This window comes from Nycticebus coucang, chromosome 6, assembly GCF_027406575.1.
Source record: "Nycticebus coucang isolate mNycCou1 chromosome 6, mNycCou1.pri, whole genome shotgun sequence".
NCBI lineage: Eukaryota > Metazoa > Chordata > Mammalia > Primates > Lorisidae > Nycticebus > Nycticebus coucang.
This window is the reverse complement of record NC_069785.1, coordinates 132452564-132467169: the sequence shown is the minus strand read 5'-3', so window position 1 is coordinate 132467169 and position 14606 is coordinate 132452564. Positions and strand designations below refer to the sequence as shown.

Sequence of the window (14606 nt, the reverse complement as noted above, 5' to 3'; positions counted from 1 at the left end):
TTAAGCGTGCCGTGGAACTTTAACTATGGGGTCAGATGCTGTAAGATGTAAAAAAAAAAAAGGTTGAAAAACACTGTTTTATGTGTTTTGAGAAGTATAATCCTTTTCACAAAAACGTTAGTATTGCACGCTATACAGAGAGCCCAGATTCAGTCATTCTCTGGGGACTGAAGCAGACAGTTCCACCCACCAGCGTGGAGGGGAGTGCAGAGCCCTGAGCTGGGAAGCCGAGATGCACATGAGCTTGCCAAGGACCACCCGGTTTCCCTGTGCACAGAAAATTTACTTAAAGGACAAGTAGACCTTAAAAACTGTAAAACTTGCGGACATCCAAGACTCTGACATATGAAATCCAGTTTCTTTGGCACCCAGGATGTACCATAACTGCTAAACTTAGCCTCTTTTCAGTGTCGATTTCTGATGCGGGTATTTAATACCACTGGAACTGAAGAGAATGGCGACAGTCCCATCACTCCAAACCTTTCCGTTTGTTGTTCCTTGGTAGTCAAATCTGTGTCCTTCTCTTAACCTTTGATGTTCAGATCGGATAATTTCCATTTATCGTCATGATTACTGACTTTTACTCTGTCATCTCTTCTCTGCTATTAACCCATCCAATGAATACCAGTCCTATTTTTTTTTAATTTACTTATTTCTTGTTTATGGCTTCTGGTTCTCTGTTGAGAATTTCTAGCAACCTGTTTGTTTCAAAAGTGCACACCTGTGTCACAGGGCATGGTTTTACTCGCTGCTTTAAATTCTGACAATTTTTAACCCTCTGGATCTTCTTAGGGTTGTTGGTTTGTGTTAAATGCCTCTTCCCTCGTGAGCTGTTTAGCTTCCCTGTGTTCCTTGAGTGATGAGTAAGTTCGAATTATACCACGCAAACTTTGCATATTATGTTGCTAGACTTTAGCTCCTATTAAAATCCTTCCAGAATATGTCCAGGGGCAGAATGGGCTGTTTTAGCAGCCAGTTAAACTATTCAGGGTTGTGCCATAAGCCCTGAATCTCCTGCTGGGTGTGGTTCTGACCCCCTTGGAAAGCATTGGCAGTGTTGGCTGACTAGGACTGTGGGTAATGGTTTACACAAGAGATCAGGTCTCGGAGCCTTTGGTATACTGTCTTGGGACCTTACACATTGCTTTCCGCGACCCCTTTCCTGAGCTCATCCTTTCTGCAATTTCCCCTGACTCCCCAGCTCTCACAGGCCCACTGTCTCTGCCCTCTGCCTGGAAAATAAGCACTGCCCTTCCCCTAGCAACCTTTTCGTTACTGTTGTTGTTGCTGTTGCAGTTTTTGGCCGGGGCCGGTTTTGAACCCGCCACCTCTTGTATATGGGACTGGCCTTACTCCTTGAGCCACAGGCGCCACCCCATCCCCTAGCAACCTTAATGCTACTAATTTCTTGTGCCTGAGTCAAACTCCAAGGAAAGAAGAATGGTGAAAATAAAGAGAAAAAAAATGTAATAGCTATTCCTCCATATCTTTCAGACCACATGAGGTCCTTTCCCCAGCTGTTCTAGTCATAAAGGATTTTTTTTCAAGTTTTAGTGTCTTTGTGGCCACTGTTGCCTGCCACAAACAGGTGGTTTCAGGATGGAGGTTTAGCTAAGGTCAGAGAATGGTCCCTCATCTTGCAAGGTTTTCCTTCTCCCGTCCTCAGACCGAAAAGAGAGTTCATCTTGGAGTTTTGTTCTGTTAGCATCTGTTATACAGTTTCAGGACTCTGGCTGCTCTAACTTTAAGCCAAGAAAGGTAAGAGGAAAAGAAAGAAAAAGAAAAAACACAAGAAAATTTGCTATTACATTGTCTTTCCTTCAAGTTTTGATTTGCCACCAGAGTCCTGCTGGTGCTTGTTGTCCAGAGCCCTGAGATAATTTCTTTGTGTATTATGTCAGTGGTAATGAGCAGAAGATGTGCTCACTTCATCTTAACTAGGACTGCAAGCCTCATAGGCATTTTTTTAAATTCTTTATTAAGTCGTAACTGTGTACATTAATGCATTTATGAAGTACAATGCGCTGATTTGATATACAGTGTGGAATGCTTATAGCCAACTGATTAACATAATCATCTCCTTGCTTACTTATTTGTTGTGATAAGACATTCATACTCTATTCTTAATAGTTTAGAAATGTATCATTGCATTATGCACATTAGGTGAGGTCCCCCCAAATGCCTCCCCACCCTCCCCTCTCCTTCCTCTTCCCTCCTTCTTTCTGGACTAGTTATGTTTTACCATTCCTATGAATGTGTAGGTGATTATATGCTGATTTCAAGGTAGTATTGAATACATTGGCTACTTTTTTGTCATTCTTGAGATACTTTACTAAAAATAATATAAAGGTAGTAATAGTAAAACTGACAAAGAGTCTGGTGGCATGCAATTTTAAACACTGCTGGTGAGCAGACATCTCCCACTGCTCAGCTCTCGGTAAACCACTGAGCCGGGAGTAATACGAAATGACCCTACAGGGTCAGGCATGTGCACCAGGGTTATTAAAGAATGAACAAGGATGGGGTCCTTCTTTGGGGGGCTCCAGATATGCATTTGGATACTGAGTACGTTGCTTTAAGAGACCTCATACTTAAAGGTATAGACAGATAATTAAGACTGACCTTGTAAGTGATGAATTTATGGGACGCAAAGAACTTACCACCTTTACTTGTATTCATTTCTTCACTCGAAAACATATAGTACATTTAACTATATGCTACAGGGACAAAAATATTATCTGCCTTTAATAGTGTTTTTCAACCTTTTTTAATGTCACAGCACACTTGAACCTATAGTTAAAACTTTCACAACACACTTAAATTAGGTTGATAAAAAAAAAAAAGAGTAAAAAAAGAATATACTTACTGTGCTTTGAACTTCTTTCGAAAATAATTTAATTAACATTGTTTAAAATTTTTCTTTTTTTTACATAGTAAGATTATGTTTATTTTTATTTTATTAAATGTTAGCTGTGTACATTAATGCAATCATGGGGCACCATGCACTGGTTTTATATATAATTTGAAATATTTTCATCAAACTGGTTAACATAGCCTTCCTGGCATTTTCTTAGTTATTGTGTTAAGACATTTATAGTCTATATTTAGTAAGTTTCACATGTACCCTTGTAAGATGCACCGTAGGTGTGGTCCCACCAATTACCCTCCCTCCATCCATCCTCCCACCTCCCATCCCTTCCCTTTCCTCTTTCCCCATATTCTTGGGTTATAATTGGGTTATAGCTTTCACAGGAAAGCTATAAATTAGTTTCGTAGTAGGGCTGAATACATTGGATACTTGTTCTTCCATTCTTGAGATACTTTCCTAAGAAGAATATGTTCCAGCTCCATCCATGTAAACATGAAAGAGGTACCTCCTTCATGTTTAAAAATTTTCACGGCACACCTAAGATCCTCTCACGGTATACCAGGGTGAAGATCATTGCTTTAATAGATCTTTTGCCTGAAGGGAGAGAAAGATAAATGAACAGACTCTTTCACTATAAGGAAGTAAGAACCATCATTAAAAAAAGAGCATGAAGTTGTTAGGCTGTACAATGAGTAGGGCAGGGGGTGTGTTATTCCAGGGACCCTGCAAGACTAAATAAAAGATGTGCAGGCAATATTCTCATAAGAGGCAATATTAAACTGCGACCTGAAAGAAAAGTAAAAGACAACCTGAAATAAAGGGCGGTTCTAGTTAATACTATGAGTAAAACCAGGAATAAGATGTAAGATGACACTTTAGAACTATCAATTGTTTCAGTCACACCTGAAACAAGTATGGGAAAAGATAAAGGAAAAATAATAAAGAAATAAGGAGGGGCTGGACCATGGAGGGCCACATAGGCATGTGTGCTGTGAGGGGGTGATGCTGGTGTGACGTGGTATGTCAATAGGGGTCAGATGTTGAGGCCTCCCTCATATTATTATCAACAAAACTAGAATAGATAATATTTGTAAACAAGTTTTGTACATTAGAAAATTCAGAGGCTATTCCAGTTGTCCCTGGAGTATAAGATGATAGAAGGAGAAATGGAGACAAGAGGATAGATTCAAGACATATGTTAGAAGTAGAGCTAATAAAACTTGGTGATGACGTTGGCATTGGAGTCAGGGAGAGAGAAATGTGGAGCTCGACTTCTGGAATTTTAGTTTAACCAATGAGGGCATTAAAGGTGCCATGAATGAAGGAAAAGGTAGTAGTTTGAAGAGAAAAAACAATCAAGAACTTAAATGTTGGACCTACCAAGTTTGGGATGCCTATGAGATATTCAAATGACCACATGAGAGAGACCGTGGCATGCTCGAGTGTAGGGTGGAGATAGAAATATGTAAGTCATTAAGTCTGGATGTTCAAAGACACAGAATAAATTATATTGCCTAGGAGATGAGTAAAGAGTGAGAACAGAAAAATAATATGCCTAGGACCTAGTTGTAAAGGATCCCAATACATGAAAGTTGGATAAAATAGGAAAATCCATCAGAGGAGATTTTGTAGGACTGTCCAGACAAGCAGATGTAACATTAGGAGTTGTCAACTGTGTAAATTGTTGCTGAGAAGTCCCGAGAAAATAGTAAAACATATGCAATGAATTTGGAGAGTTGGCAGCCATTCGGCGACCCTGGCGTGAGCAGATTCAGTGGAAAGGTGTGAAAAGAGGCTGGATTGGACTGGTGGAAAAATGAAAATAAGGTGAAGAATCTGAGATGGCACTTTTGAACAGTCATTTCAAGAAGCTTGACTGTGAAAACAAGCTGTGAAATCCAGGGTCAGGGGAAAGCAGCAGTGTTAAGGCCGACATTTAAAGGGTGAGAGAAGAACGATCTATGGAAATGATCTCAAGAAAGCAAAAGCCGGTGAAAATAAAGGAGAGAAAGTCCAGGTAGTGGATGAAGGGAAGTCCTAGAAAAGGGAGAGAACGGAAAGAAAGCATAGATGAAAAGGAGGAATTGGCTTTTCGATAAGAGAAAGATAAGATATTTTTTCTGTTAGGTCTCTAATATAGCAAAGGAATAGAAGTGAAAAAAGTAGGGAGAGAGTACAGTGATGGCTCAAAAAAAATCTCAGTTTTCTGAAACTTTGCAGATCATGACATGAGGACACAGGGAGAAGGTTTGCACATTTGATCTTGAGAAAATGAGTGGTGGCTGTCCGATGGCTTCTGGGTTCTCCTACCCACCCTCTCGGTGAAACATAAGACAAGGTGATGGATAGGAGATGGCTTGGATGGAGAGAGGGTGATGAGGCAATGAGATGTTTGCAGAGAATAAAGAAGGAAAAAAGTAAGTCTTGAGGGTGGTAAAGGGCTCAGAGCGTTACGGGTGAGCGGGTGATCGTGAAGGTACGGAGAAGGCTATTGGCTTGTTTTCATGATATTCCCAGAGCAGACACAGAGGAGAAAGACATTTGGATCCATCAGGAGTGGGCTTCTCCCAAGAGATAAAAGGTGAGGGAATTGACGGTATTTTCCAGGGAGAGGTCACAACATTGGCTCTTAAAATCTAAGTTGCATCAAAAGGAATATAAAAGTAAAAATTACTGAAAAGTGTTGGGTCAGGGATTTGAGGCCTCAGCAAAGGAAAATGAGTATTCCCACGAACTCACTGAACAAATGATTTAAAAAGATAGGAAGGAAGTCACGGGTACAGTGAGATGCTCAAATTCCTGACTTCAGAGACAGGACAGTTTCTCTTAGTTCCGGGTTCAAAATGTGTAGGAGATCACTGGAGACAGCAGAGCGGAAAAAGCCATGGTGATGAGATCGAGACTGTGAGGACGGGGGTTGGGATGGATTATATTTCTGGACAAAGAAGTCATTGAGAAGGATGGTAGGAAGTAGGGTGAATGGGAAGACTCTAAGCCTGGAGCAAAGATGTTCCCTGGATGGACAAAAATGACCAAATGGTCAGTAGAGAACAGAAATGTGATGGAAAAGGGAGCGTGTGAGTAATTATTTAGGTAACAGAAGCCTCAGAGGGACAAGGTTTGGAAAGGATGCTGTCTATAAGTTTCATCAGAAAGCAAAGACACCACCCAACAACAGATATATGTGGTATTTGCAAGTCAGTAGCCCCCACCTCACAGGGTAGGTCTACAGGTATGTCCATACTCCCACAGTGAGTGTGACAGTGAGATGGATAGGGGTGTCACACCAAGAGGACTTCCTGATCGTGCACTGAAGTCCCAGGGTGAGAATGGAAGGCTCGTGAAAGGAGAGAAGAGTTAGGCAGAGGAAGGGTTATATGAGGCAGTGAGATATGAGGCTATGGGAAGGCAGAGATGGTTGAAGAAATTTTAGCTTCTGGAGGAGGAGACAGTAAACTACAGGCCATGGTCTGGTTCAGCCTGCTGCTCTTTTTTATATGGCCTGCAAGCTAAAAACATTTCAGGGTTTTTTTTAAACTTTTAAATAGTTGAATATCAATCAAAAGAATACTATTTTTAACATTTATATTATATGAAATCTCATTTTATTTTTAACCCAACTACTCAACAAGGTATGGAATCATAATTTCACTGTCCACAAATAAAGTTTTATTGGAATGCAGCCACACTCACTAATTTACATTTTCTCTAGGGCTACTTTTGCACTGCAGTGGCAGAGCTTAACAGCTGCTGCAGAGGCTGCAAAACCTAAAATATTTACTAGTTGGTCTTTTACAGAAACAATTTGCCGACCCTGCTTCAGAGGATTGGTGATGAAGGTCTCTTAGGAGAGGTTACTCGAGCTGATGCTGGGCTTTTCAGAGCATCCTAGGCTACTGTGGTGGTGTTTAGGCTGACTTCATACAAGAGCGGTTATAGCTAACTATACCCAGAGCTTTGAGCTCTGATGAGAACATAGTGGTCACGAGAGCAAGCATCTGATTTACCTAAGCTATTGTGTGATTGCCTTCAGCACCCACTTGCATTGTGTTTGCCTTCTTGGACATGTAATTTATCATCTGCCTGTGCTCTGTCCTCTCTCACATTCCCCTCTTCTCCTCTCCTATCCCCCCAACTTCCACCCCCCTGCTTGTTAACCACCTGCTGACCCCACTGGTTGATTCCTGAGTTCTGTCCACTCCTCCGTTATACTATAGAAGGTGCCAGTCAAACCTTAGATGTGGAAACTAGACTCTGGAAGGTGAGAATTAGAACAGGAATAAAAATAAGCCTATGAGTTCAGGTAGTTCTTAAATACTTTAAGGACCAATAACATTTTGAGTGGTGATCAAGCGAAATGTTCTTTATCTCTTGAAATCGTGGAAAAGGAAGTGTTAGTAGGTTTGAAAAAGACTAAAGTGTTGATGCAATTGCAATAAAACAGCTAGGGACAGCAGGAGAGGGCACAGCACTGTCAATGGCAGGCGAAGCCCCTTGAGCCTGAGAGGGCAGAGGGCAGGACAGTCATGTGAGCACAGTGGGAGGCAGTCTCTTCATTCATTGGTGCATTTTAAGATTCAAACCTCTTGCAGCAGGTGATGGGGAGCTCTCAGGGGGCCTAGCCCTGCAGTGCACCATTGCCCCATCTGGCTGGACTTGGAATCTCCCATTACAACCGGCTGTGGTTTGAACCCCCCTCCCCCAGCAGCTTCTATCTCCCACCCTCTGCTGCCTGTCATTGGTTGTGGCTGTATCTCTTCTGTCCAGACCCATTCGATGTTGATAACAACTCTTTCTTCCCTGCCTGTCCCAGGAAGGTAAAGCGCCTAATCACATTTCCTGCAATCATTCCACTACTAATTACAGATAGACAGAGCTGAATCACCAAGCTGATTCCACTCAGAAAAAAATCCAACCAAATTGATGATGACACAAGAAAGCTCTCCGAGACACTTCTGATTAGGGCACGCGCCCTGCTTCCTAACTCAGCCGGAGGAAGCAGGGACGTTAGCTCCGAGAGCTTTTAACTAAAGATATTTGTGGAGAAGGCCAGACCTGGCTCTTTTCTTGTTCACTCCAGGCCTAGCTTGATGAAGCCTTTTTCAGTCCTCCTTAGGAAATGGGTAATAGAATTCTCTGAATTTAGGTGATTTGGAGAGGTCTCTTTAGGTGTTTAGCTTTGAGTCTCTCCTTTTTCCTCTCTCACTCAAATGCACAAATACCTTAAAAAATGTTATCTGCTGTTTTCTTAAAAGTCAGCAAGGAAGGTTCTAAACAGTTTATTATGGTAAGCAAGAATCGCCATCAAAATTGTAGCCAGCTGGCACGTTCAACTGTCTTTGATCGTCTAATCAGTTGATAGCTCGTGTGTGCTAAGCAGTGCTGTAGACATTCGAGACAAGGAGATAACATAAAGGAGTTTCCTTCCTAGAAATTAGAGTCCAGTGGACTAAACATATATAAATATATAACTATTTAGTGTAGTTAGAACACAAGTAGAAACAAACAAAAAAAATTAGTAAACAGGTTGTTGAGGTCAGGAAGTTGGAGTGTGAAGAAAGGGCTCCCAGAGCAGTGAGGGCTGAGACAGTTCTGAAGGAAATGAGTAAAGAAGACACAAAGGCCCGGATAGATGCACCAGCCAGCTTTCCAGGCGCTGTCCGGTGGGGCCAGGGGGAAGAGCTGCTGGTAAAAGAACCTATTGAGGTAGACGAGAGCCTGCTGACAAAGACACCTCTGGGTACCGTGCTAGGGAGCAAGGAAGGGCAGGGAAAGGACTCAAGCAGGGTGAGATTGGCTCTGATTTTTGGAAGTTATTTAGGCAATAATAAAAAGAGCAAACTGGAGGCACGGAGACCATCAAGAAGCCATTATAATAATCCAGAGCAGATAAGGAGGTGCAGAATTAAGATAGCAGTGACGACAGGAAGAGAGCAGACGTGAAAGCTGGATGAGGAATAAAACAGCAGGACCTGTTGGTTGAAGGTGAGGATCGAAGAAAAGAGAGCAACCGTGTGTGACCCTCTGGGTTAGCTTAGGAGAAGGGGAGTTGACAGTGCCACCAGGAGAGATTAGCAGACAGAGGTGGAATTAGACTCGAAGGCAAGGGAATGAACTAGGCCCACGGTGTCTGAAACACACGTGAAGCACTCAGTTGCCAGGGATGGGCAGGAGCTCCCAAGATCCTCCTGGAACAGTGACACTGCTGTGTCCATCAGGAACACAGCTGGTCATTTACAACATAGGAATGACATTTAAAAGTACAGACTGACCCAGGAGAGGGGAGAACAACAGCAGAGGGATGGGCCTCATGGCATGCCGTTACGCAAGGGCTGAGTGTCCCGAGCTTCTCCTGTAGTCGGCTCCTTTTAATGTTTGCTGAGAAGCTCTGTGTGTCCATCACTGTTCTGTGCATTTGTACAAAATTTTGGGATTCTCAGACCCAGACTGTGAGTAATGCAAAAGCAGCCACATTTTACTAAGAAGGGAACTTAGGCTCAGCAACTTACTCGAAGTTACCTAATTCTTTTTTTTTTTTTTATTAATATTAAACCATAGCTGTGTACATTAATGCGATCATGGGGCACCATACACTGGTTTTATAAACAGTTTGACACATTTTCATCACACTGGTTAACGTAGCCTTCCTGGCATTTTCGTAGTTATTGTATTAAGACAATTATATTCTACATTTACTAAGTTTCATGTTGTACCCTTGTAAGATGCACCGTAGGTGTAATCCCACCAATCACCCTCCCTCCTCCCATCCTCCTTCTCCCTTCCCTCCCTCTCACCCTTCCCCATATTCTTTGGTTATAACTGGGTTATAGCTTTCATATGAAAGCCATAATTAGTTTCATAGTAGGGCTGAGTACATTGGATACTTTTTCTTCCATTCTTGAGATACTTTACTAAGAAGAATATGTTCCAGCTCCATCCATGTAAACATGAAAGAGGTAAAGTTTCCATCTTTCTTTAAGGCTGCATAATATTCCATGGTGTACATATACCACAATTTATTAATCCATTCATGGATCGATGAGCACTTGGACTTTTTCCATGACTTAGCAATTATGACTTGGGCTGCAATAAACATTCTGGTGCAAATATCTTTGTTATGTTGTGATTTTTGGTCTTCTGGGTATATGCCTAGTAGAGGAATTATAGGATTCAATGGCAGATCTATTTTTAGATCTCTAAGTGTTCTCCAAACATCTTTCCAAAAGGAATGTATTAATTTGCATTCCCACCAGCAGTGTAGAAGTGTTCCCTTTTCTCCACATCCACGCCAACATCTCTGGTCTTGGGATTTTGTGATATGGGCTAATCTTACTGGAGTTAGATGGTATCTCAAGGTAGTTTTGATTTGCATTTCTCTGATGATTAAAGATGATGAGCATTTTTTCATATGTCTGTAGGCCGTGCGCCTGTCTTCTTCAGAGAAGTTTCTCTTCAAGTCCCTTGCCCAGCCTGCAATGGGATCACTTGTCCTTTTCTTGCTTATACGTTTGAGTTCTCTGTGGATTCTGGTTATTAAACCTTTGTCGGAGACATAACCTGTAAATATCTTCTCCCATTCTGAGGGCTGTCTGCTTGCTTTACTTACTGTGTTCTTGGCTGTGCAGAAGCTTCTTAGTTTGATCAGGACCCAGTAGTGTATTTTTGAAGCTGCTTCAATTGCCCGGGGGGTCCTCCTCATAAAATACTCGCCTAGACCGATTTCTTCAGGGGTTTTCCCTATACTCTCTGCTAGTATTTTTATAGTTTCATGTCTTAAATTTAAATCTTTAATCCAGCGAGAGTCTATCTTAGTTAATGGTGAAAGGTGTGGGTCCAGTTTCAGTCTTCTGCACGTTGCCAGCCAGTTCACCCAGCACCATTTGTTAAATAGGGAATCTTTTCCCCACTGAATGTTTTTATTTGGCTTGTCAAAGATCAAATAACGGTAAGTAGCTGAATTAATCTCTTGGTTCTCTATTCGGTTCGAGACATCTACTTCTCTGTTTTTGTGCCAGTACCATGCTGTTTTGATCACTATCGATTTATAGTATAGTCTGAGGTCTGGTAGCATGATTCCTCCTGCTTTGTTTTTATTTCTGAGAAATGTCTTAGCTATTCGAGGTTTTTTCTGATTCCATATAAAACGAAGTATTATTTTTTTAAGATCTTTAAACTATGACAGTGGAGCTTTAATAGGGATTGCATTAAAATTGTATATTGCTTTGGGTAGTATGGACATTTTAACAATGTTGATTCTTCCCAGCCAACAATACACACAACAATAGTCAAGCTGAAAAAACAGTTAATGACTCTATTCCGTTCACAGTAGTGCCAAAGAAGATGAAATATTTGGGAGTTTATCTAACAAAGGATGTGAAAGATCTCTATAAAGAGAACTATGAAACTCTAAGAAAAGAAATAGCTGAAAACGTTAACAAATGGAAAAACATACCATGCTCATGGCTGGAAAGGTTACCTAATTCTTAAGAGAAGCAGCCACAGTCAGGATTCAGAAGCACTAGATTTGTTTGCTTTGTCTTAATAGATCGCCCCAGGTGTGTGCACCTGTGTTTGGGAATGGTGGTCGTGTATCCAGTGAAAGCATGAACCAGGCGTTGTTGTCCTCTCCATATGCACTTTCCTTTTTTTTTTTTATTGTTATATCCCTCTATTTCTTTTTTTTTTTTAATTGTTAAATCATAGCTGTGTACATTAGTGCAATCAAGGGGTACAATGTGCTGGTTTCATATACAATCTGAAACATTCTCATCAAACTGTTCAATGCAGCCTTCATGGCATTTTCTTAGTATGTATGTAGGCATTTGTATTCTGCATTTAGTAAGTTTCACCTGTACGCATTCTAAGATGCACCGTAGACGTGGCCCCACCCATGACCCTCCCTCCACCAAAACCTCCCACTTCCCTTCCCCTTCCTTGGCCCTTTCCTATATAGCTTTCACATGAAGGCTACAACCCAACTATTGCACTTTCTTTTAATGGATTTTGTGTGGATGAAAATTCCACCTGATAGTGGGAGGAGCGAGATACTCACAAACAAGCATACACATGGTTCAGGCAGTCTATGGTGGTCAGAGGCAGCAAAGGCAGTGCGTAGGTTTTGAAGAACAATTTATAAAGATTTTGTTTTTTGTTTTTTTTTCTCCATGGTCAATAGCTACAAATATCACAATTACAATGATTTTCAGTCGTGTCTCCCTTCCTCTGCAGCCCTAGCTGTCTTTCTCCAGCAGGTGTCCCTGTGTATTCCTTGGGCTTCTGTGGGTTATTTCCATGTATTTTCCTATTATTCTCTTTACACGTAGGCTGGTGTGTGCCCCTTCCATGCCAACTGGAAGTACACTGATGGCGTTTCCATCTCTAGTATGGATAGTACTTTTATAGTTTTCTTGAAGAACCTGATCTGAAGCTTTTCATTAGATTATCTTAACTATGGATTTGACCCTATCTAAGGTCTTCTCCTCCCTCCCCAAGTAAATCACCTGCTCAGAGTCTTTGCTTGGTACAGTCAGTAATGAATAGAATTCTTCAAGAAGGCCTGTATTCTGCCCCACGTGGGAGGAGGCGGCTTGCAGAGGGGAAGCCTTACCTCCCCCGTCCCTCCATGCACAAGAAGCTTCTGGTTCATCCCCCAATGGGCTCAGTCCTCTGCAGAAATTGGCAGAGCCCCACGCACTCCATGCCTTTCAACCTAAGGTCTGGTGGGAAAAGACCTTCTCTTTTAGTGATAAAAGAACACCCCACATCAGTATTATCTGTTCTTCATAAGGATTATTTGTAAGTTACTTCACTTCTCATCCTCCGCAAAACCCCCAGTGAAACATTCATAAGGCTGTGCTTCTCTCTGAGACCCAAGCTCCTTATGCTATTATCATCAGCTAGATTTTGATGGTGGAGGTTTCTCTCTTTGCAGAGGTGTGGGCTGACATCGATTTGGTTAGGGGCCATCGCTGCAGATGGCCCAGAGGACCAGAGCTAGGTGGCTCTCAATCTGTTTTGTTAGATCCCTTTGCGGAAAGCTGTAGGGAAAGGACACAAGGACACGTGTGTGCATGTGTGTAGTATCCTGTCCTGAGACTCAGGCCCCCAGGGGCTAGAGTGCTGGGATTCTCAGATTAATAATCCCTACTCTACAAGTGTCTCCATGAGGAAATCTCAGACTGCCCTACGTCCCTACGGCTGCTTGGGTCCAAATACTTAAGGCAGGGTCTTATCTGAGCATGGGCATGGCGGTGGGAGATGACCTCACCTTTTTAGGGAACTCTGAAATAAATAGAATTCCCTTAAATTAAAGCAGACAAGGAATTTTAAAGCAATTAAATTCTTCCTATTTTTCAGCATTCAGTACTGGATTCTATCACTTAGAGATTAAGGGAAAAAAGCAAGCAGTGGATAGATGGGGCAACATGAGCCTTTGCACGTCTGTATTTATCCCCTGTCCGTGTCTTGCACATCAAATCGGCTGAGTTTACAAATCAAAAGCTGACTTATTTATTTTATTTCAAATATATTTTTTTTTTTAGCAGCGCTCAGCTGCACTGCTGCGCACACTCAGCTTCCAGACATCAAGCTGCAAACAGCAAATGCCCAGCTGTGTGCATTCTGACTCTGCTACTGTCCCCGTAATAGAGGCTCTGCGTGCAGAACTGAGCTGGCAGCCTCCGTGGGAGGTCCACAGCAGAAGAGCCCCCAGCTCTCAGGGCCATGCCGAGTTCTGAAGCCCCATCTGCAAAGGAAGCTAATATTGTGCCATCACGGGGAGGGAGTGACCCCCCAGCCATGTACTGGGCCCGGCTCTGTGGAGGACATAGGGCTCATTTTCATATAAGTCCATTTGAGGCTGCAGCTTCTCTATGTTAGAAAGCTAATTATTATTCCCAGAAAAATTCCCAATCAAAAAAAAAAAAAAAGAAGGGATTCCTCTTCCCCTTCTGTCTATAAAATATTACATTTTTATATGTATAGTCATACATATTCAAACATATACCCATGTTCCCTTCCCACTGTCTGTAACAGTTCTTACCGTGTGCTGGGTCTGTGGCACATGCTTTGGTGTTATATATGCACACACATATACACACACACATAGACTCTCAGACTGTTTATAATTGGTACTAGTTTGTATATCTTCACTGAATCTATATTTATTGCCTTATGATAGAATCAGGTTAATAGAATACATTTAGGGCGGCGCCTGTGGCTCAAGGAGTAGGGCACCGGTCCCATATGCCGGAGGTGGCGGGTTCAAACCCAGCCCTGGCCAAAAAAAAAAAAAAAAAAAAGAATACATTTAAAACTGTTAGTTTCCATTTCTATCTTAAGCAAAATCTACAGTGAGCATCAAAGTTGTGTGGAAAATGTTAGCTTCTGTGTGTAGGACATGGTACAAAAGAAACTCACAAGACGAGATGGTCAGCGTCAACAGGTGCTAACATAGCATCAGAGAGGGGGTCCTGCGGGGAATGATGAGATAAGTGTCCCAGGTATAAAACAGTCCACATGAAACAGCAATCGGAGACCCGCTAGAAGATGACCAGGACACAGGGAGGTAGGAAATGCTGACCGAGGCTGTACACTTCCCTCCCCTGTCCCCAGCTGCACTGTGGACATTGCCAACCATACATGAACTGTGTGACTGTGGGGCCACCTGTTTAGAGGAATTCAGCCTGTCCCATTTCCCAAAGATGGTCCCTATAGTTGATATCAAATATTGGAAACC

General features: G+C 42.1%; 1 protein-coding gene across 5 annotated transcripts in view; it reads left to right on the top strand.

The window, feature by feature from the left end:
- The window catches only part of LOC128588282 (neurotrimin), a 957145-nt gene that overhangs the window by 912764 nt on the left and 29775 nt on the right, over nt 1-14606 (top strand). The gene's annotated exons all lie outside the window — the stretch shown is intronic.